Source organism: Mustela erminea, chromosome 3 (genome assembly GCF_009829155.1).
Source record: "Mustela erminea isolate mMusErm1 chromosome 3, mMusErm1.Pri, whole genome shotgun sequence".
Classification (NCBI taxonomy): Eukaryota; Metazoa; Chordata; class Mammalia; order Carnivora; family Mustelidae; genus Mustela; species Mustela erminea.
Window position 1 is genome coordinate 5,073,412 of NC_045616.1, and position 25,032 is coordinate 5,098,443.

Genomic DNA, 25,032 nt, shown 5'->3' on the forward strand with positions numbered 1-25,032 from the left:
AGGCCGCCCGGGACAAACAGGGGTTATCTGAAACTAGCTGAGCAACTACCTCCACACAGACTCGGAGACAGATGTCCCCAGGGAGGAACATTGAACTGGACAGGCCCCTAGGCCCTAATCAGATCCATTGCTTTGGTTTCCAGACATCTCTCCTCAGAGGCCTGGTTTCCAATACCAGCATATGGGGGATTCCTGAGACACTCACCAGAAAAATCTCGTTTCCACATTGGAAATGTACTCTTTGGAGCTCTGTCAAAACTTCCGGTTTGGAGAATCCTTCAGGGCCCCAGATCCGCTGCTCCAATCCAAGGTTTCCATGGACACAAACGCACAATATGACCCATCCTCAGGAGAGTCCATTTCAACTCAGCCCCCTCATATGCTCCCCCGGAGACAGCAGATCAAACCTGCTTTGTCGCTAAGAAATAATTGAAACGTGTGGCGGGCACACCACGCATCCATCCTTAGAATCATGCTCTGGAGTCATTCTGTATGGGACCTCCAAAAGCCATCCAACAGTTCTTGAGGGTCCTACAGAAGGAATGTTTGCAGTTTGGAGCATCTCACAATTCCCATCGAGGGAATACCAACATGGCCTCTTGAGAACCTTCCCCTCATTAAGAGGCCATCATGGACAGGAACTCCAATCTGAGCCAAAGACTGATCCACACCCTGAGTTCAGATGCATGAGATCTCGATTAAGTTCTGCAGAGTGTGCCTGCCATGCCTTCGCCCCGAAACCTAAGCCTAACTTGTGTTCTCAGACTTCCGTCCTCACACTCCTGGTCCACAAGCCTTCCAGTTTTGGAATTCTGGAGCCACAATGCAGCACTCTGCCTGCCCCACAGAAGAAAAACATTGCCCTATGGGGCTACCCAGAAACCCCAAATGAGGATCAACCTACATGCCACTTGACTGTACCCCAATTATACAGTCTACGCTGGGCACTAATGCCCTGTCTGACACAACCTGAGTCCAGACCTCCTGAATGACCCGCAGACAGCTGGCCGCACACTGAGCACATCAGACCCGACTATGGCCTTAGGTCACCATCTCTTCCCAACATCGGTTTTCAGGATTTAGAACCTATACCTTATCTCCAATCACTGCCCAGGGTTGAACATGATGCAGGGATCAGAACTCCTCCTTCTGCATGGCGAGAAACCATGTGGTTGGCATGTTGTTGAACGTTCAGAGTAGGAGAAACCAGTGTGGCTCATGGGGCCCCACCCATGCTTGAGGGCCAGGTTGGGCACAAACTCGCATTGTGACACTCAGTGTGAGCTCTGTACTCAAGTAAGGCCTCACAGTGGCTGGACCAGGAGCCAGCATATGGGACTTGCCATGTCCTTAGGCCTCCAATCTAAAGCAGAGGTCGGGTTCTCCAGTCTCCCCTCCCCAGGGCTCTCCTCTGGAATCCGTCTTTTGTTGGGACACTTGAGGTTAAAAAAAAAAAAAAACAGAAAGGACTCTCCTCCCATCCTAAAGAATGACCCCTAACTCTTGGGAATTGGCCAGATCGCCAGAGAGAGATACATATCCATGGCCAATGAAGCCACCTCAACATTCCCCTAACTCTTGGGAATTGGCCAGATCGCCAGAGAGAGATACATATCCATGGCCAATGAAGCCACCTCAACATTCAACGGCTATCGTTGATACAAAATCCAGACAAAAGCCTCAGCAAGCGCCTCACAGTTGCTCTTTGTTCATATTCCGAATAGTTCTCCTCAAGGTCTGTGGATCGGGCCTGCCATACCTCCATCCCCAAACCTAATCTGAGTTTGTGTTTTTAGGCTTCTTCTGACACCACAATCCTGGACCACACACCCTCCAGGCTGGAGTCTCTGGAGCCACAACTCAGGACTGTGCCTTCCCTCTCCAAGGGAATTCTGCCCATTCCATTGGCCACAACTGTACAAATTATACGAACCTCCTAAATCCCCAAAGTTATCCCAATGGTGTAGGTTGCCCGAGACAAACAGGAGCGATCTGCCACCAGCTGAACAACTACCTTCACTCAGATCCGTAGGCAGATATCCCCAGAGAAAAATATTGAACCCAACATGCCCTTAGGCCCTAATCAGATCCATTGCTTTGATTTCCAGTCATCTCTTCCCAGAGGCCTGGTTCCCAATACCAGCTTTTGGGGTTTCCTGAGGCACCGATCAGAACAAATGTCGTCTCCACAAGTTAAACGCGCCCTTTGGAGCTGTGTCAAAACCTCCAGTTAGGAGACTCCTTCAGGGCCTCATTGCCACCGCCCAATTCCAAGGTCTCCATGGACACAAACCCACATTATGACCCATCCAAGGGAGAGTCCATTTTGACTCAGCCCCCTCGGTTGCTCCCTGAGACCCAGCAGATCAAAAATATCTTTTTGCTAGGAGACAATTGGAATGTGAGGCATTCTGCCCAGTCATCCATCCTTAGAACCCTGTTCTGGAGTCATTTTCTATGGGACGTCCTGGACTAATACAACAGGTTTCAACTGTCCGGGAGAAGGAATCCTTGATGTTTGGAGCATCTCACTATTCCCATCATGGGAAAACCTCCATGGCCTCATCATGCCTGTCCCCCTTCATGAAGGGGCCATCATGGACAGAAACTCGAACCTGAGCCTACATCTGATCCTCGCCCTGACTTCAGATGCCCGAGATGTCGATTCAGCACTGCAGAGTGTGCCTGCCGTGCCCTCGCCCCGAAACCTAAGCCTAGCTTGTGTTCTCAGACTTCCATCCTCACACTCTTGGCCCACGAGCCCTCCAGTTTGGGAATTCGGGAGACACAATGCAGCACTCTGCCTGCCCTCCAGAAGAAAAACGTTGCCCTCTGGGGCTACCCAGAAACGCCAAATGAGGATCAACCTGCACGCAACTCTACTGTACCCAATTATACTGTCTACCCTGGGCACTAATGCCCTGTCTGACACAGCCTGAGCATGGACCTCCCGACCCACACACACACAGCTGGCCGCACACTGAGCACATCGGACCAGCCATGGCCTTAGGTCATCATCTCTTCCCAACCAGGGTTTTCAGGTTTCAGAACCTAGACCTTAACTCCAATCACTGCCCCGGGGTGAGTGTGATGCAGAAATCAGAACTCCTCCTTACCTCATGGCAAGAAACCTTGTGGTTGGCATGTTGTCCAACGTTCAGTGTAGGAGAAACCAGTGTGGACCATGAGGACCCTCCCATGCTAGAGGGCCGCGTTGGGCACAAACACACATTGTGACCCAAAAAGTGAGCCCTGTCCTCAAATAAGGACACTCAGTGACTGGAACAAGAGCCCACATATGGGGCTTGACATGTCCCAAGGCCCCCAGTCTTAACCAAAGGTCAAGTTTTCCAGTCGTCTCTCCCCAAGGCTCTGCTCTGTAATCCCTCTTTTGGTGGGACACCTTAGGTAAAAAAATAATAATAATAATAAAAGAAAGAAAGAAAGAAAGAAAGAAAGAAAGAAAGAAAGAAAGAAAGAGAGAAAGAAGAAAAAAAGAAAGAAAGAAAGAAAGAAAGAAAGAAAGAAAGCAAGCATTTCTCCCATCCTACAGAATTACCCCAATCTCTTGGGATTGGGCCAAATCTCCGCTGAGGGAGAACCGTCCGTGGCCTATGAGGCCACCTCGACATTTCCTGGCTATTTTTGACACTAAACCCAGAGACAAAAGACTTAGCAAGTGCCTCACACTTGCCCTTTCTTCATATTAAGAAGAGTTCTCCTCTTGGTCTGTATTTCAGGCCATCCATACCTTCGTCACCAGCCCTAAGCCGAGTTAGTGTTTTCAGACATCTGTCCCCACAGTCAGGACTGTGCTTGTCCCCTCCAAGGGAATTCTGCTCATTCCTTTGAACACAACCTGACAGATTAGGAAAAACCTCCAAAGTCCCCAAGGCCATCTCAACACTGTCAGGCGCCCAGGACAAAGAGGGGCGATCTGTCACAAGCTGAGCAACGATCTCAACTCACCCGTAGACAGATATCCCAAGAGAAGAAGATTAAACTGGACAGGCCCCTAGAACGTAATTGGTTCCATTGCTTTTGATTCTAAGCATCTCTCCTCAGAGGCCTGGTTTCCAATACCAGCATATGGGGGTTTCTGGAAGTGACAATCAGAACAAATCTCATCTCCACATGGGAAACTTGCTCATCGGAGCTGTGTCAAAACCTCCAGTTAGGAGAAACCTTCAGGTACATGGAGCTACTGCCCTGTTCCAAGGTTTCCATGGACACAAGCCTACATTATGACCCATCCTCAGGAGATTCCATTTCAACTCAGCCCCCTCGGTTGCTCCCCCAGAACCAGCAGATTGAACCTGCCTTGTTGCTAGGAGACAGTTGGAATGACAGGTGGGCTCTCCAGCCATCCACCTTAAAACACTGCTCTGGCGTCGTTCCATATGGGACGTCCTTGAGCCATCCGACAGGTCTCGACTGGCCCGCAGAAGCAATCCTTGCCGATTAGAGCATCTCACAACTCCCATTGAGGGAAAACCTCCATGGTCTCTTCATGCCCCACCCTCATGAAGGGGGATCATGAACAGAAACTCCAACCTGAGCTAACATCTGATCCTCGCCCTGACTTCAGATGCACGAGATCTCGATTCAGCTGTTCATAGCCTGCCCTGCTATCGCCCCCAAAACCTGGCCTAGCTTATGATCTCAGACTTCTGTCCTCACATTCCTGGCCCACAAGCCCTCCAGTTTGGGAATTCCAGAGCCACAATGCAGCACTCTGCCTGCCCTCCAGAAGAAAAACGTTGCCTATGGGGCTACCCAGAAACCACAAGTGTGGATCAACCTGCCCGCTATTCGACTGTACCCCAATTATACATACTAGCCTGGGCCCTAGTGTCCTGTCTGACACACCTTGATCCCGGATCTCCCGACCGACACCCAGACAGCTGGGGCCACACCTCTGGACTGTGCCTGCCCTTCAAGGGAATTCTGTCCATTCCTTTGGCCACAACCATACAGATTAGGAGAAAACTCCGAAGACCCCAAGACCATCCCAATACTGTCCGCCACCCAGGACAAACAGGGGCGATCTGACACCAGCTGAGCAATGACCTCCACTCAAACCCAGAGACAGATGTCCCCAGAGAAGAAGATTGAAACAGACAGGCCCCTAGGCTCTAATCAGATCCATTGCTTTGGTTTCCAGGCATCTCTCCTCAGAGGCCTGGTTTCCAATACCAGCATATGGAGGTTTCCTGAGGCACCAATCAGAACAAATCTCGTCTCCACATGGGAAACTTGTTCTTTGGAGCTGTGTCAATACCTCCGATTAGGAGAATCATTCAGGGCACTGGCACCACTGCCCCATTCCAATGTCTCCATGGACACAAACCCACATTATGACCGATCCACAGTAGAGTCCATTTCAACTCATCCCCCTCGATTGCTTCTCCAGAACCAGCAGATCAAATCTGCCTTGCCGCTAGGAGACAATTGGAATGCAAGTTGGGATGCCCAGGCATCCATCGTTAGAACCCTGCTCTTCAGAAGTTCCTTATGGGACGTCCTGGATCCATCCAACAGGACTCGACTGTCTCACAGAAGGATTCCCTGCTGTTTGGAGCATCAGAAATTCCCACTGTGGGAAAACCTCCATTGCCTCGTGATGCCTCCTCCCAATTTCATTGAGGGGCCATCATGGACAGAAACTCCAACCTGAGCCAACGTCTGATCCTGCCCTGACTTCAGATGCACGAGATCTTGATTCAGCTCTTCAGAGTGTGCCTGTCATGCCCTCGGCTCGAAACCTAAGCCTAGTTTGTGTTCTCAGACTTCTGTCCTCACACTTCTGGCCCACAAGCCCTCCAGTCTGGCATTCCAAAGACACAATGCAGCACTATGCCTGCCCTCAAGAAGAAAAATGTTACCATATATGGCTAACCAGAAACACCAAATGAAGATCAACCTGCACGCCACTTGACTGTACCCCAAATATAGAATCTAGCCTGTGCACTAAAGCCCTGTCTGACACAGCCTGAGCCCAGACCTCCCGACCGACACCCAGACAGCTGGCCGCACACTGAGAACATCAGACACGCCATAGCCTTAGCTAGTCATCTCTTCCCAACCTCGGTTTTTAGGCTTCAGAAACTGGACCTTATCTCCCATCTCTGCCCAGGGGTGAACGTGATGCAGAAATCCGAACCCCTACTTTCCCATGGCCAGAAACCTTGTGCTTGGCATGTTGTCCAACGTTCAGTGTAGGAGGAACCAGCATGGCAAATGAGGCCCGGCCATGCTTGAGGGGTGCCATGGGCACAAACATACATTGGGACCCTCAGCGTGAGCCCTGTCCTCAAGTAAAACCTCTCAGTGACTGGACCAACAGCTCGCATATGGGGATTGACATGCCCCTAGACCTCCAATTTTAACCAGAGGTTGAGATGTCTAGTCACCCCTATTCAGGGCTATGCTCTGGAATCCCTCTTTGTTGGGACACCTGAGGTAAATAAATACAGAAAAGCTCCTCCCATGCACAGAATGACCCAAACACATGGGATCAGACCAAATCCACAGAGAGAAAGAATTTTCCATGGCCCATGAGGCCACCTCAACATTCCACGGCCACCGTTGACACAAAATCCAGAGATAAAAGCCTGAGCAATCGCCTCACACTCGCTTTCTGTTCATAGCCCAAAAATTTCTCCTCAGGGTCTGCAGATCATGTCTGTCATACATATACCCCACCTGAGCCAAGTTTGTATTTTCAGACTTCTGTCCCCACAGTCCTGACCCACACACCCTCCAGGCTGGGGCCTCTGGAGCCACACTTCAGGCCTGTGCCTTCCCTCTCCAGGGGAATTCTGCCCATTCCATTGACCAAAATCTTACAGATTAAGAGAAAACTAAAAATTCCCCGAGGCCATCCCAATAGTGTAGGCCACCCAGGAAAAACAGGGGAGATCTGTCACAAGCTGAGCAACGACCTCCACTCAGACCTGTAGTCAGATATCCCCAGAGAAGAAGATTTAACTGGACAGGCACCTAGCCCCTAATCGGATCCATTGCTTTTGTTTCCAGGTATCTCTCCTCAGAGGCCTGGTTTCCAATAACAGCATATGGGAGTTTCTGGAGGTACCAATCAGAACAAATCTCGTCTCCACATGGGAAACTTGCTCTTTGGTGCTGTCTCACAACCTCTAGTTACAATCAACCTTCAGGTCCCTCAGCCACCGCCCCCTACAAGGTCTCCATGGACGCAAAGCCACATCATGACCCCTCCTCAGGAGAGCACATTTCAACTCAGCTCTCTCTGTTTATCCCCCAGAGCCAGCAGATTGAACCTGCCTTGTCACTAGGAGACAATTGGAATGTGAGTTGGGCTGCCGAGGCATCCATCGTTGGAACCCTGCTCTGGAGAAGTTCCTTATGGGGCATCCTTGATCCTTTCAACAGGCCTCAACTGTCCCGCAGAAGGAATCCTTGTGGTTTGCAGCATCACACACTCCACCGTGGGAAAACCTCCATTGCATCGTGATGCCACAACCTTCATGTAGGGGACATCATGGACAGAAACGCCAACCTGAGACAATGTCTGATCCTCGCCCTGACTTCAGATGCACGAGATCTCGATTCAGCTCTGCAGAGTGTGCCTGCCGTGCCCTCGCCCCAAAACCTAAGCCTAGCTTGTGTTCTCAGACTTTCATCATCACATTCCTGGCCCATAAGCCCTCCAGTTTGGGAATTCTGGAGATACAATGCAGCAATATGCCTGCTCTCCAGAAGAAAAACTTTGCCCTATGGGACTACCCAGAAACGCCAAATGAGGATCAACCTGCATGCCACTGGACTGTACCCCAATTATACAGTCTAGCCTGGGCAGTAATGCCCACTCTGGCACAGACTGGGCCCAGACCTCGTGACCGACACCCAGATAGCTGGCCTCACAATAAGCACATCGGACACACCATGGCCTTAGGTCATCATCTCTTCCCACCCTCGGTTTTCAGGCTTCAGAACCTAGACCTTATCTCTACTCACTGCCAAGCGGTGTACGTGATGCAGAAATCAGAACTCCTCCTTCCCCATGACCATAAACCTTATGGTTGGCAATTTGTCCAGTATTCAGTTTAGGAGAAACCAACATGGCCCATGAGGCCCTGGCCATGCTTGAGGGCCGCAATGGGCACATACACACATTGGGACCCTCAGCGTGAGCCCTGTCCTCAAGTAAATCCTCTCAGTCGCTGGGCCAAAAGCCCACATATGGTGCTTGCCATGCCCCTAGTCCCCCAATCTTAACGAGAGCTTGAGATGTCTAGTCACGCTTACTGAGGTCTCTGCTCTGGAATCCCTCTTTGGTGGGACACATGAGGTAAAAAATAAATAAATAAATAGAGAAAGGACCCCTACCATCCAAAGAATTACCTTAAACACTTGGAATCTTGCCAAATCCACAGAGAGAAAAACTCGTCCCTGGCCGATGAGGCCAGCCCGACATTCCACGGCCACCATTAACACAAAGTCCAGAGACAAAAGCCTGAAAAAGCACCTCACACTTGCCCTTTCTTCATAGCCCCCAAAATTCTCCACACACTCTGTAGATCCTGCCTGCCATACCTATGTCCCCATACCTAAGCCGAATTTGTGTTTTCAGACTTCTGTCTCCATTGTCCTGGCCCACACACTCTCAAGGCTGGGACCCCTGGAGCCACACCTCAGGACTGTGCCTGTGCTCTCCAAGGGAATTCTGCTCATTACTTTTGACACAACCCTACAGATTAGGAGAAACCTCCAAAGTGCCCGAGACCATCCCAATAGTGTAGGACATCCAGGACAAACAAGGGCAATCTGACACAAGCTGAGCCACTACCTCCACTCAGACCCGTAGACAGATGTGCCCAGAGAAGAAGATTGAACATGACAAGCACCTAGGCCCTAATTGGATCAATTTCTTTTGTTTCCATGCATCTCTCCTCAGAGGCCTGGATTCCAATACCAGCATATGGAGGTATCCGGAGGTACCAATCAGAACAAATCTCGTCTCCACATGGGAATCTTGCTCTATGGAGCTGTGTCAAAACCTCCAGTTAGGAGTAAACTAACTGGACAGAAATGGACAGAAACTCCAACCTGAGCCAAAGCCTGATCCTCGCCCTGACTTCATATTCACGAGATCTTGATACAGCTCAGCAGAGTGTGCTTGTCGTGCCTTCGCTCTGAGACCAGGCATCTCTCCTCAGAGGCCTGGTTTCCAATACCAGCTTATGGGGTTTCCTGAGGCAACATCAGGACAAATCTCGTCTCCACATGGGAAACTTGTGCTTTGGAGCAGTGTCAATACCTCTAGTTAGGAGAAACCTTCAGTTCCCTGGAGCCACCGGCCCATTCCAAGGTCTCCATGGACACAAAGTCACATTATGACCACTCCTCAGGAGAGTCCATTTCAACTCAGCCCCCTCGGTTGCTCCTGAGAGCCATCAGATCGAACTAGTCTTGTCGCTAGGAGACAATTGGAATGCGAGTTGGGCTGCCCAGACATCCATCATTAGAACCCCGCACTGGAGAAGTTCCTTATTAGGTGTCCTTGATCCATCCAACAGGTCTCGAGGGTCCCGCAGAAGGAATCCTTGTGGTTTGCAGAATCACACACTTGCACAGTAGCCTAACCTCCATGGCCTCGTGATGCCCCCACCTTCAGGTAGGGGACATCATGGACAGAAACTCCAACCTGAGGCAATGTCTCATCCTCTCCCTGACTTCAGATGCATGAAATTGTGATTCAGCACTGCAGAGTGTGCCTTCCATACCCTCGCCCCAAAACCTAAGCCTATCTTTTTTTCCCCTACTTCTGTCCTCACACTCCTTGATTACAATCCCTCCAGATTGGGAATTCTGGAGACACGATGCAGCACTCTACCTGCCCTCCAGAAGAAAAACGTTGCCATATGGGGCTACCCAGAAACACCAAATGAGGATCAACCTGCATGCCACTCGACTGTACCCCAATTATACAGTCTAGCCTGGGCAGTAATGCCCAGTCTGAGGCAGACTGAGCCTGGACCTCGTGACTGACACCCAGAGAGCTGGCCACACACTGAGCACATCAGACACGCCATAGCCTTAGGTGGTCATTTCCTCCGAACCTTGGTTTTCAGGCTTCAGGATCTAGACCTTATCTCCACCCACTGCCAAGCGGTGTACGTGATGCAGAAATCAGAACTCCTCCTTCCCCATGACCAGAAACCTTGTGGTTGGCATGCTGTCCAACATTCAGTGTAGGAGATACCAGCATCGCCCATGAGGCCCTGGCCATGCTTGAGGGCCGAGATGGGCACAAACACACATTGGGACCCTCAGCGTGAGCCCTGTCCTCAAGTAAAGCCTCTCAGGGGCTGGACCAAGAGCCCACATATGGGGCTTACCATGACCCTAGTCCCCCAATATTAACCAGAGTTTGAGAAGTCTGGTCACCCCTACTCAGAGCTCTTCTCTGGAATCCCTCTTTGGTGGGACACATGAGGTAAAAAAAAAATAGAGAAAGGACTCCTACCATACAAAGAATGACCCCAAACACTTGGAATCAGGCCAAATCCCCAGAAAGAAAAACTTGTCCATGGCCGATGAGGCCAGCCTGACATTCCACGGCCACCATTGACACAAAATCCGGAGACAAATGCCTGATAAAATGCCTCACACTCGCTTATTGATCATAGTCCGAAAAATTCTCCTCACAGTCTGTAGATCGAGCCTGCCATACCTATGTCCCCAAACCTAAGCCGAGTTTGTGTTTCAGATTTCTGTCCCCACAGTCCTGGCCGACACATCCTCTAGGGTGGGTCCCCTGGAGAGACACTTCAGGACTGTGCCTGCCCTCTCCAAGGGAATTCTGCTCATTCCTTTGGACACAACACGACAGATTAGGAAAAACCTCCAAAGTCCCCGAGACCATCCCAATAGTGTCAGCCACCCAGCACAAACAGGGGTGATCTGTTACAAGCTGTGCAACTACCCCCACTCAGACCCATAGACAGATATCCCCAGAGAAAAAGATTGAAACGGACAGGCCCCTAGGCCCTAACTGGATCCATTGCTTTTGATTCCAGGCATCTCTCCTCAGAGGCCTGGTTTCCAATACCAGCATATGTGGGTTCCCGGAGGAATCAATCAGTACAAATCGTGTCTCCACATGGGAAACTTGCTATTTGGAGCTGTGTCAAAACCTCCTGTTAGGAGAAACCTTCAGGTACACGGAGCCAATGCCCCATTCCAAGGTCTCCATGGACACAAACCCACATTATGACCCATCCTCAAGAGAGCATATTTCAACTCAGGCCCCTTGGTTGCTCCCCCAGAGCCAACGATCAAACCTGCCTTATCACAAGTAGATAATTGGAATGCGAGGCAGGTTGCTCAGGATTCCCTCCTTAGAACCCTGCTCTGGCGTTGTTCCATAATGGACATCCTGGAGCCATCCGACAAGTCTCAACTATCCGGCAGAAGGAATCCTTGGGAATTGGAGCATCTCACTACTCCCATCTTGGAAAAACCACCATGGCCTCATGATGCACTGCCCCTTCGTGAAGGGGGAAAATGGACAGAACCTCCACCCTAAGCCAAAGTCTGATCCTCGCCCTGACTTCATATCCATGAGATCTCGATTCAGCTCAGCAGAGTGTGCCTGCTATGCCCTCGCTTTGAAACCTACACCTAGCTTGTGTTCTCAGACTTCCTTCCTCACACTCCTGGGCCACAAGACCTCCAGTTTGGGAATTCTGGAGCCACAATGCAGCACTCTGTCTGGCCTCCAGAAAAAAAACTTTGCCCTATGGGACTACCAAGGAACCCCAAATGAGTATCAACCTGGACCCCACTAGACTGTATCCCAATTGTACAGTGTACCCTGCACACTCATGTGCTGTCTGACACAGCCTGAGCCCAGACCTCCCAACCGACACCTGGACAGCTGGGGCCATACCTCAGGACTGTGCCTGCCCTCTCCAAGGGAATTCTGCCCATTCCATTGGCCACAACCCTACAGATTACGAGAAACCTCCAAACACCCCGAGACCATCCCAATAGTGTAGGCCTCCTGGGAGAAAGAGTGGCAATTAGACGCAAGCTGAGAAATGACCTCCATTCAGAACTGTGGACAGATGTACCCAGAGAAGAAGTTTGAAGTGGACAGGCCCTAATCGGATCCATTGCTTTGGTATCCAGGCATCTCTCCTCAGAGTCCTGGTTTCCAATACCAGCTTATGGGGTTTCCTGAGGCAACAATCAGAACAAATCTCATCTCCACATGGGAAACTTGCTCTTTGGATCTTTGTCAATACTTCTGGTTAGGAGAATCCTTCAGGGCGCCAGCGCCATTGCCCCATTCCAAGGTCTCCATGGACACAAACCCACATTATGACCCATCCTCGGGAGACTCCATTTCAACTCCTCCACCTATGTTGCTCCCCCAGAGCCAGCAGAGCGAACCTGTGTTGTCACTAAGAGAAGATTAGAATACGAGCTGGGCCTCCAAGGCATCCATCGTTATAACCTGCTCTGGAGAAATTTTTTTTATGAGACGTCCTTGATCCATCCAACAGGTCTCGACTGTCCCGCAGAAGGAATCCTTGTGGTTTGCAGCATCACACAATCCCACCATGGGAAAAACTCCATGGCCTCATGATGTCCCCACCTTCATGTAGGAATCATCATGGACAGAAACTCCAACCTGAGGCAATGTCTTTTATTTGCCCTGACTTCAGTGCACAAGATCTCAATTCAGCTCTGCAGAGTGTGCCTGCAGTGCCCTTGCCCCAAAACCTATGCCTAGCTTGTGTTCTCAGACTTCTGTCCTTCCACTCCTGGCTCATAAGCCCTCCAGTTTGGGAATTCTGGAGATACAATGCAGCAATCTGCCTGCCTTACAGAAGAAAAACATTGCCCTATGGGGCTACCCAGAAACCCGAAATGAGGATCAGCCTGAATGCCACTCGACAGTACCCCAATTATATAGTCTAGCATGAGCAGTAATGCCCTGTCTGACTCAGCCTGAGCCCAGACCTCATGACCGACACCCAGACAGCTGGCCGCACACTGAGCACATCGGACATGCCATGGCCTTAGGTTGTCATCTCTTCCCAACTTCGGTCTTCAGGCTTCAGAACCTAGACCTTATCTCCACTCACTGCCAAGCGGTGTACGTGATGCAGAAATCAGAACTTCTTCCCCATGACAAGAAACCTTGTGGTTGGCATGTTGTCCAACATTCAGTGTAGGAGAAACCAGCGTGGCCCATGAGGCCCCGGCCATGCTTGAAGGACGCGATGGGCACAAACACACATTGGGACCCTCAGCGTGAGACCTGTCCTCAAGTAAAGCCTCTCATGGGTGGACCAAGAGCCTGCATATGGGGCTTGCCATGCCCCTAGTCCCCCAATCTTAATGAGAGCTTGAGATGTCTAGTCACGCCTACTCAGGTCTCTGCTCTGTTATCCCTCTTTGGGGGAACACCTGAGGTAAAAAACAAAACAAAACAAGACAAACAAACAAACAAACAAAAGGCAGAAAGGACTCTTCCCATCCACAGAATGACCCCAAACACTTGGGATCTGGCCAAATCCCCAGAGAGATAGACTCGTCCATGGCATGGCCCATGAGGCCACCCCGACATTCCACGGCCACTGTTAACACAAAATCCAGAGACAACAGCCGAGCAAGCGCCTCACACTCGCCATTTGTTCATAGTCCAAAAAATTCTCCTCACAGTCTGTAGATCGGGCCTGCCATACCTATGTCCCCAAACCTAAGGCGAGTTTGTGCTTTCAGACTTTTGTCCCAACAGCTCTGGCCCACACACCCTCCAGGCTGGGTCCCCTGGAGCCAAAACTCAGGACTGTGCCTGCCCTCTCCATAGGAATTCTGCCCATTTCATTGGCCACTACTGTGCAGATTAGGTGAAACCTCCAAAGTCCCTGAGGCCATCCCAATCGTGTAGGTCGCCCAGGACAAACAGGCGTGATCTGTCACAAGCTGAGCAAAGACCTCCACTCAGACCTGTAGACAGATAGCCCCAGAGAAGAAGATAGAACTGTACAAGCACCTATGCCCTAATTAGATCTATTGTTTTTGTTTCCAGGCATCTCTCCTCAGAGGCCTGGTTTCCAATATCATCATATGGGGGTTTTCTGAGGTACTAATCAGAACAAATCTCGTGTCCACATGGGCAACTTTTCTTTGGAGATGTGTCAAAACCTCTAGTTGGGAGAAACCTTTAGTTCCTTGGAGATACTACCCCATTCCAAGGTCTCCATGGACACAGACCCACATTATGACCCATCCACAGGAAAGTCCATTTCAACACAACCCCTTTGGTTCCTCACCCAGAGCCAGCACATTGAACCTGTCTTGTCGCTAGGAGACAATTGGAATGCGTGGCGGGCTCTCTAGGCCTCCACCCTTAGAACCCTGCTCTGGCGTCTTTCCGTATGGTACGTCCTGGTGCTATCTGACAGGTTTCAAATGTCCTGAACAATGAAACCTTGCAGATTGGTGCATCTCACAACAACCATCTTGGGAAAACCTCCATGGCCTTATGACGCCTGCCCCACTTCATGAAGGGGGATCATGGAGAGAAATGCCCACCTGAGCCAACGTCTGATGCTCGCTCTGACTTCATATGCACAAGATCTCTATTTAGCTCTGCAGAGTGTGCCTGCCATGCCCTCGACCCAAAACCTAAGCTTAGCTTGTGTTCTCAGACTTCCGTACTCACTCTCCTGGCCCACAAGCCCTCCAGTTTGGGAATTCCAGAGCCACAATGCAGCACTATGCCTGCCCTCCAGGAAAAAAAAAAAGTTGCCCCTGGGGCTACCAAGAAAGGCCAAATGAGGTCAACCTACATGCCACTCGATTCTACCCCAATTATACAGTCTACCCTGCTCACTAATGCCCTGTCTGACACAGCCTGAGCTGGGACCTCTTCACCGACACCCAGTCAGCTGGGGCCTCACCAAAGGATTGTACTACCTTCTGCCAGGGAATTCTGCCCATTGCACTGGCCACAACCCTAAAGATTAGGAGAAACCTCCAATGTCCACGAGACCATGCCAATAATGGAGCCCGACCGGGACAAACAGGGGCAATCTTACACATGCTGAGCAACGACTACCACACAAAACCATAGACTGATGTTCTCAGAGAAAAAGATTGAAGTGGACAGACCCCTAGGCCCTAATCGGATACATTGCTTTGGATTCCAGGCATGTCTCGTCAGATGTCTGGTTTCCAATACCAGCTTATGGGGTTTCCTGAGGCAACAATCAGAACAGTTCTCGTCTCCACATGGGAAACTTGCTCTTTCGAACTGTCTCAAAACCTCCATTTAGGAGAATCTTTCAGGGCGCCAGAGCCACTGCCCCATTCCAAGGTCTCCATGGACACAAGGCCACATTATGACCCATCCTCAGGAGAGTCCATTTCAACTCACCCCATCCATTGTTAACCCAGAGCCAGCAGATCAAACCTTCCTTGTTGCGGGAGAAAATTGGAATACCAGTTGGGCTGCCCAGGCATCCATCGTTAGAACCCTTCTCTATAGAAATTTTTTATGGGGTGTCCTTGATCCATTCAACAGGTCTCGACGACGGTCCCATAGAAGGAATCCTTGTGATTTGCAGCACCACAGTCTCGCACAGTGGGCAAAACTCCATGGCCTCGTGATGCCCCCACCTTCATGTAGGGGACATCATGGACAGAAACTCCAACCTGAGGCAATCTCTGATCCTCGCCGTGACTTCAGATGTGTGAGATTGTGATTCAACACTGCAGAGTGTGCCTGCTGTGCCCTCGCCCCGAAACCTAAGCCTAGATTGTGTTTTCAGACTTCTGTCCTCACACTCCTGGATCACCATCCCACCAGTTTGGGAATTCTGGAGACACGATGCAGCACTTTACCTGCCCTCCAGAAGAAAAACGTTGCACTATGGGTCTACCCAGAAACCCCAAATGAGGATCAACCTGCATGCCGCACGACTCTAACCCAATTATACAGTCTAGCCCGGGCCATAATGCCCAGTCTGACACAGACTGAGCCCAGACCTCGTGACCGACACCCAGACAGGTGGCCGCACAATGAGCACACGGACACGCCATGGCCTTAGGTCATCATTTCTTCCGAAACTCGGTTTTCAGGCTTCAGAATCTCGACCTTATCTCCACCTACTGCCGAGCGGTGTATGTGATGCAGAAATCAGATTCCTCCGTCCCCATGACCAGAAACCTTGTGGTCGGCATGTTGTCCAATGTTCAGTGTAGGGGATACTAGTGTAGCCCATGAGGCCCCACCATGCTTGAGGGACGCGATGGCACAAACACACACTGGGACCCTCTGCATGAGTACTATCCTCAAGTAAGGACTCTCAGGGGCTGTAAAAAGAGCCCACATATGGGGCTTGCCAGGCCTCTTGTCCCCCAAACTTGACCAGAGCTCAAGTCTGGTTAAATCTTGTCCACCCTACTCAGAGCTTTTTTCTGCAATCCCTCTTTGGTGGGACACATAGGTAAAAAAAAAAAAATAGAGAAAGGTCTCCAACATCCCAAGAGTGATCGCAAACCCTTGGGATCAGGCCAAATTCCCAGAAAGAAAAGTTTGTCTATGGCTGATGAGGCCTGCCTGACATTCCATGGCCTCTGTTGATGCAAAATCCAGAGATAAAAGCCTGATAAAGTGCCTCGTGCTCGCTCGTTGATCATAGCCCAAGAAATTCTTCTCACAGTCTGTAGATCCAGCCTGCCATACCTATGTCGCCAAACCTAAGCCGAGTTTGTGTTTTCAGACTTCTGTCCCCACATCCTGACCCACACATCCTCTAGGGTGGAACCCCTGGAGCGACACCTCAGGACTGTGCCTACCCTCTCCAAGGGAATTCTGCTCATTCCTTTGGACACAACACGACAGATTAGGAGAAACTTCCAACGTCCCCGGGGCCATCCCCATAGTGTCAGCCACCCAGCACAAACAGGGGTGATCTGTCACAAGCTGCACAACTACCCCCACTCAGAGCCATAGACATATATCCCCAGAGAAAAAGATTGAACGGGACAGACACCTAGGCACTAATTGGATCCATTGCTTTTGATTCCAGGCATCTCTCCTCATAGGCCTAGATTCCAATACCAATATATGTGGGTTCCCGGAGAAATCAATCAGTACAAATAGTGTCTCCACAGGGGAAACTTGCTTTTTAGAGCTGTGTCAAAACCTCCTGTTAGGAGAAAACGTTGGTACACGTAGCCACTGCCCCATTCCAAGGTCTATATGGACACAAACACACATTATGACCCATCCTCAAGAGAGCACATTTCAACTCAGGCCCCTTGGTTGCTTTCCCAAAGCCAACGATCAAACCTCCCTTATCACAAGTAGGTATTTGTAATGGGAAGTGGGCTGCTCAAGGTTCCATCCTTAGAACCCTGCAATGGTGTCGTTATGTAATGGATGTTTTGGAGCCATCCTACAGGTCTCAACTGTCCGGAAGAAGGAATCCTTGGGGATTGGAGCATCTCACTACTCCTATCTTAGGAAAACCACCATGGCCTCATGATGCACCTGCCCCTTCGTGAAGGGGGCAAATGGACAGAAACTCCACCCTAAGCCAAAGTCTGATCCTCGCCCTGACTTCATATCCACGAGATCTCGATTCACCTAGCACAGTGTGCCTGCTGTGCCCTCGCTCCGAAACCTAGGCCTAGCTTGTGTTCAAAGACTTCCTTCCTCACACTCCTGGGCCACAAGCCCTCCAGTTTGGGAATTCGGGAGCCACAAGGCAGCAATCTATCTGACCTCCAGAAGAAAAACTTTGCCCTATGGGTTACCAAGAAACCCCAAATGAGTATAAACCTGCACCCCCACTCGACTTTACCCCAATTGTACAGTGTACCCGGCACACTCATGCGCTGTCTGACACAGCCTGAGCCGAGTCCTCCCAACCGACCACCGGACACCTGGGGACACACCTCAGGATTGTGCCAGGCCTCTCCAACAGAATTCTGTACATTCCATTGGCCACATCCCTACATATTACGAGAAACCGCCAAATACCCCGAGACCATCCCAATAGTATAGGCCTCCCGGGAGAAACGGTGGCGATTAGACACAAGCTGAGAAATGACCTCCATTCAGAACCATGGACAGAGTTTCCCAGAGATGAAGTTTGTATCAGAGAGGCCCTAATCAGATCCATTGCTTCGGTATCAGGCATCTCTACTCAGAGGTCTGGTTTCCAATACCAACTTAAGGGATTTCCTGAGGCAACAGTCAAAAAAAATATCGTCTCCACATGCGAAACTTGCTCTTTGGATCTGTGCCAATACCTCCGGTTAGGAGAATCCTTCAGGACACCAAGGCCACTGCCCCATTCCAAGGTCTCCATGGACACAAAGCCACGTTATGATCCATACTCGGGAGACTCCATTTCACTCAACCCCCTATGTTGCTCCCCCAGTGTCAGCAGAGCTAACCTGCGTTGCTGCTAAGAAAGATTGGAATACGAGTTGGGCTTCCCAGGCATCCATCTTTAGAACCTGCTCTGGAGAAATTTTTTATAGGACGTCCTTGATCCATCCAACAGCTCTCCACTGTCCCGAAGAAGGAATACTTTTGGAAAGCATCATCACACAATCCCACCGTGGGATAAACTCCATGGCTTCGTGATGTCCCCACCTTCATGTAAGGATCATCATGGAGAGAATCTCCAACCTGAGGCAATGTCTGATCCTCGCCCTGACTTCCGATGCATGAGATCTCGATTCAACTCTGAAGAGTGTGCCTTCCGTGCCCTTGCCCCAAAACCTAAGCGTAGCTTGCGTTCTCAGACTTCCATCCTTCCACTCCTGGCTCAGAAGCCCTCCAGTTTCGGAATTCTGGAGACACAATGCAGCAATCTGCCTGCCTTCTAGAGGAAAAACATTGCCCTATGGGGCTACCCAGAAACCCTAAATGAGGATCAATCTGCACACCACTCTACAGTACCCCAATCACACATTCCAGCATGTGCAGTAATATCGTCTGACTCAGCCTGAGCCCAGACCTCCTGACCGACACCCAGACAGCTGGCCACACACTGAGCACATTAGACATGCCATGGCTTTAGGCCGTAATCTCTTCCCTACTTTGGTCTTCAGGCTTCAGAACCTGGATCTTATGTCCACTCATTGCCGCGCGGTGTATGTGATGCAGAAATTAGAACTTCTCCTTCCCCATGGCAAGAAACCCTGTGGTTGGCATGTTGTCCAACATTCAGTGTAGGAGAAAACAGCGTGGCCCATGAGGCCCCAGCAATGCTTGAGGGCCGTGATGGGCACAAACACACATATGGACCCTCAGAGAGAGCCCTGTCCTCAAGTAAAGCATCTCAGTTCCTGGACAAGGAGCCCGCATATGGGGCTTGCCATGCCCCTAGTCCCCCAATCTTAATGAGAGCTTGAGATATCTAGTCACACCTACCCAGGTCTCTGCTCTGTTATCCCTCTTTGGCGGGAAACCTGAGGCAAAACAAAACAAAACAAAACAAAACAAGATAATCAAACAAACAAACAAAGAAAAGGCAGAAAGGACTCTTCACATCCACAGAATGACACCAAACACTTGGGATCTTTCCAAATCCCCAGAAAGAAAGACTCGTCCATGGCCCATGAGGACACCCCGACATTCCAAGGCCACTGTTGACACAAAATCCAGAGACTTTAGCCTAAAAAGCGCCTCACACACGCATTTGTTCATAGCCCAAAAAATTCTTCTCACAGTCTGTAGATTGGGCCTGCCATACCTATGTCCCCAAACCTAAGCCAAGTTTGTGTTTTCAGACTTCTGTCCCAATAGCTCTGGCCCACACACCCTCCATGATGGGTCCCCTGGAGCAAAAACTCAGGACTGTGCCTGCCCTCTCCATAGGAATTCTGCCCATTTCATTGGCCACTACCATACAGATTAGGTGTAACCTCCAAAGTCTCTAAGGCCATCCCAATACTGTAGGTCGCCCAGGACAAACAGGGGTGATCTGTCCAAAGCTGAGCCAAGACCTCAACTCAGACCCATAGACAGAGAGTCCCAGAGAAGAAGATAGGACCGTTCAGGTACGTACACCCTCATTAGTACTATTGTTTTTGTTTCCAGGCATGTCTCCTCAGAGGCCTGGTTTCCAACACCAACATATGGGGGTTTTCTAGGTATCAATCAGAACAAATCTCGTGTCCACATGGGCAACTTTTCTTTGGAGACGTGACAAAACCTCTAATTGGGAGAAACCTTCAGGTCCCTGGAGATACTGCCACATTCCAAGGTCTCCATGGACACAGACCCACATCATGACCCATCCTCAGGAGAGTCCATTTCAACACAGCCCCTTGAGTTGCTCACCCAGAGCCAGCACATTGAACCTGTCTTGTCGCTAGGAGACAATTGGAATGCGTGGCGGGCTCTCTAGGCCTCCACCCTTAGAACCCTGGGGTGGCGTCCTTACGTATGGTACGTCCTGGAGCCATCCGACAGGTTTCGAATGTCCTGGCCAATGAAGCCTTGCAGATTGGAACATCTCACAGCAACCATTGTGGGAACACCTCCATGGCCTTATGATGCCTGCCCCACATCATGAAGGGGGATCATGGACAGAAAGGCCCAACCTGAGTCAATGTCTGATGCTCGCCCTGACTTCAAATGCACGAGATCTCGATTTAGCTCTGCAGAGTGTGCCTGCCGTCCCTCGTCCCAAAACCTAAGCTTAGCTTGTGTTCTCAGAATTCTGTCCTCACTCTCCTGGTCTACAAGCCCTCCAGTTTGGGAATTCCAGAGCCAATGAAGCATTATCTCCGGCCTCCAGGAAAAAAAAAAAAAAAAGAAAAAGAAAAAAAAGAAAAAAAAAACATGCCCCTGGGGCTACCAAGCAACGCCAAATGAGGTCAACCTATATGCCACTCGCCGCTACCCCAATTATACAGTCTACCCTGCGAACTAATGCCCTGTATGACACAGCCTGAGAAGGGACCTGTTGACCGACACCCAGTCAGCTGGGGCCACACCAAAGGACTGTCCTACCTTCTCCAAGGGAATTCTGCCCTTTCTAGTGACCACAACCCTACAGATTAGAAGAAATCTCCAACGTCCCCGAGACCATACCAATATTGGAGACTGCCTGGGACAAACAGGGGCGATTTGACACATGCTGAGGAATGACTACCACACAAAACCATAGACTGATGTTCTCCGAGAAAAAGATTGAAATGGACAGGCCCCCAGACCCTAATCAGATACATTGCTTTGGATTCCAGGCATCTCTCCTCAGATGTCTGGTTTCCAATACCTGCTTATGGGGTTTCCTGAGGCAACAATCAGAACAGATCTCGTCTCCACATGGGAAACTTGCTCTTTGGACCTGTCTCAAAACCTCCAGTTAGGAGAATCCTTCAGGGCGCTGCAGCCACTGCCCCATTCCAAGGTCTCCGTGGACACAAAATCACATTATGACTACTCTTCAGGAGAGTCCATTTCAACTTAGCCCCCTTGCTTGCTTCCCAGAGCCATCAGATCGAACTGGTCTTGTCGCTAGGAGACAATTGGAGTGCGAGTTGGGCTGCCCAGGCATCCACCCTTAGAACCCAGTTCTGGAGAAGTTCCTTATGGGGTGTCCTTGATCCATTCAACAGGTCTTGATGACGGTCCGGTAGAAAGAATCCTTGTGGTTAGCAGCACCACACTCTTGCACAGTGGGCAAACCTCCATGGCCTCGTGATGCCCCCACATTTATGTAGGGGACATCATGGACAGAAACTCCAACCTGAGGCAATGTCTGATCCTCTCCCTGACTTCAGATGTGTGAGATTGTGATTCAACACTGCAGAGTGTGCCTGCTGTGCCCTCGCCCCGAAACCTAAGCCTAGCTTCTGTTTTCAGACTTCCTTCCTCAAACTCCTGGATCACAATCCCTCCAGTTGGGAATTCTGGAGACATGATGCAGCACTCCATCGGCTCTCCAGAAGAAAAACGTTGCCCTATGGGTCTACCCAGAAACCCCAAATGAAGATCAGCCTGCATGCCACTCGACTGTACCCCAATTATACAGTCTAGCCTGGGCTGTAATGCCAAGTCTGACACAGACTGAGCCCGGACCTCGTGACCGACACCCAGACAGGTGGCCGCACAATGAGCACATCGGACACGCCATGGCCTTAGGTCATCATTTCTTCCGAAACTCGGTTTTCAGGCTTCAGAATCTAGACCTAATCTCCACCTACTGCCGAGCGGTGTATGTGATGCAGAAATCAGAATTCGTCCCTCCCCATGACAAGAAACCCTGTGGTTGGCATGTTGTCTAACGTGTCAGTGTAGGGGATACCAGTGTGGCCCATGAGGCCCCGACCATGCTTGAGGGCCGCGAAGGGTACAAACACACATTGGGACCTTCAGCATGAGTACTATCCTCAAGTAAAGCCTCTCAGGGGCTGCACCAGGAGCCCGCATATGGGGCTTGCCATGACCCTAGTCCCCCAAACATAACCAGAGCTCAAGTCTGGTTAAAACTGGTCCCCCCTACTCAGAGCTCTTTTCTGCAAACCCTCTTTGGTGGAACACATGAGGTAAAAAAAAAAAAAAAAAAAAAAAAGAGAGAGAGAGAGAGAGAGAAAGGACTCCAACCATCCAAAGACTGATCGCACACCCTGGAATGAGGCCAAATTCCCAGAAAGAAGAGCTTGTCTATGGCTGATGAGGCCAGCCCGACATTGCAAGGCTACCGTTGATGCAAAATCCGGAGACAAAAGCCTGATAAAAAGCCTCACACTCACTCATTGATCATAGCCTGAAAAATTCTTCTCACAGTCTGTAGATCGAGCCTGCCATACCTATGTCCCCAAACCTAAGCCAAGTGTTTGTTTTCAGACTTCTGTTCCCACAGTCCTGGCCCACACATCTTCTAGGGTGGGTCCCGTGGAGAGACACCTCAGGACTGTGCCTGCCCTCTTCAAGGGAATTCTGCTCATTCCTTTGGACACAACACGACAGATTAGGAGAAGCTTCCAATGTCCCGGAGGCCATCCCCATAGTGTCAGCCACCCAGCACAAACAGGGGTGATCTGTCACAAGCTGCACAACTACCCCCACTCAGACCCATAGACAGATATCCCCAGAGCAAAAGATTGAACCGGACAGGCACCAAGGCCCTAATTGAATCCATTGCATTTGAGTCCAGGCATCTCTCCTCATATGCCTGGTTTCCAAACCAGATTTCCCGGAGAAATCAATCAGTACAAATTGTGTCTCCACATGGGAAACTTGCTTTTTGGCGCTGTGTCAAAACCTTCCGTTAGGAGAAACCTTTGATACACGGAGCCTCTGCCCCATTCCATGGTCTCCATGGACACAAACACACATTATGCCTCATCCTCAAGAGAGCACATTTCAACTCAGGAACCTTGGTTGCTTCCCCAGAGCCAATGATCAAACCTGCCTTATCACAAGTAGATATTTGGAATGGGAAGCGGGCTGCTCAAGGTTCCATCCTTAGAACCCTGCTCTGGTGTCGTTCTGTAATGGACGTTTTGGAGCCATCCTACAGGTCTCAAGTGTCCGGCAAAAGGAATCCTTGGGGATTGGAGCATCTCACTATTCCTATCTCGGGAAAACCACCATGGCCTCATGATGCACCTGCCCCTTCATGAAGGGGGAAATGGACAGAAACTCCACCCTAAACCAAAGTCTGATCCTCGCCCTGACTTCAAATCCACGAGATCTCGATTCACCTAGCAGAGTGTGCCTGCTGTGCCCTCGCTCCGAAACCTATGCTTAGCTTGTGTTCAAAGACTTCTTTCCTCACACTCCTGGGCCACAAGCCCTCCAGTTTGGGAATTCTGGAGCCACAAGGCAGCAATCTATCTGACCTCCAGAAGAAAAACTTTGCCCTATGGGTTACCAAGGAACCCCAAATGAGTATCAACCTGCACCCCCACTCGAATGTACCCCAATTGTACAGTGTACCCGGCACACTCATGCGCTGACACAGCCAGAGCTCAGTCCTCCCGACCGCCACCCGGACACCTGGGGCCACACCTCAGGACTGTGCCTGGCCTCTCCAATGGAATTCTGCACATTCCATTGGCCACATCCCTACATATTACAAGAAACCTCCAAATACCCTGAGACCATTCCAATAGTGTAGGCCTCCCGGGAGAAACAGTGGCGATTAGACGCAATTGATAAATGACCTCCATTCAGAACCATGGACAGATGTTCCCAGAGACGAAGTTTGAAGAGTCGAGGCCCTAATCGGATCCATTGCTTTGGTATCCAGGCATCTCTCCTCAGAGCTCTGGTTTCCAATAACAGCTTATGGGGTTTCCTGAGGCAACATTCAAAAAAAAATATCGTCTCCACATGCGAAACTCGCTCTTGGGATCTGTGTCAATACCTCCGGTTAGGAGAATCCTTCAGGACGCCAGCGCCACTGCCCCATTCCAAGGTCTCCATAGACACAAAGCCACGTTATGGCCCATCCTCGGGAGACTCCATTTCAACTCAACCCCCCATTATGGTCCCCCAGAGCCAGCAGAGCGAACCTGCGTTGCTGCTAAGAAAGATTAGAATACTAGTTGGGCATCCCAGGCATCCATCGTTAGAACCTGCTCTAGACAAATTTTTTATGAGACGTCCTAGATCTATCCAACAGGTCTGGACGATACCGCAGAAGGAATCCTTTTGGATTGCATCATCACACAATCCCACCGTGGGATAAACTCCATGATTCGTGATATCCCCACCTTCATGTAAGGATCATCATGGAGAGAAACTCCAACCTGAGGCAATGTCTGATCCTCGCCCTGACTTCAGATGCATGAGATCTCAATTCAGATCTGCAGAGTGTGGCTTCCGTGCCCTTGCCCCAAAACCTAAGCGTAGCTTGTGTTCTCAGACTTCCGTCCTTCCACCTCTGGCTCACAAGCCCTCCAGTTTGGGAATTCTGGAGACACAATACAGCAATCTGCCTGCCTTCTAGAAGAAAAACATTGCCCTATGGGGCTACCCAGAAACTCCAA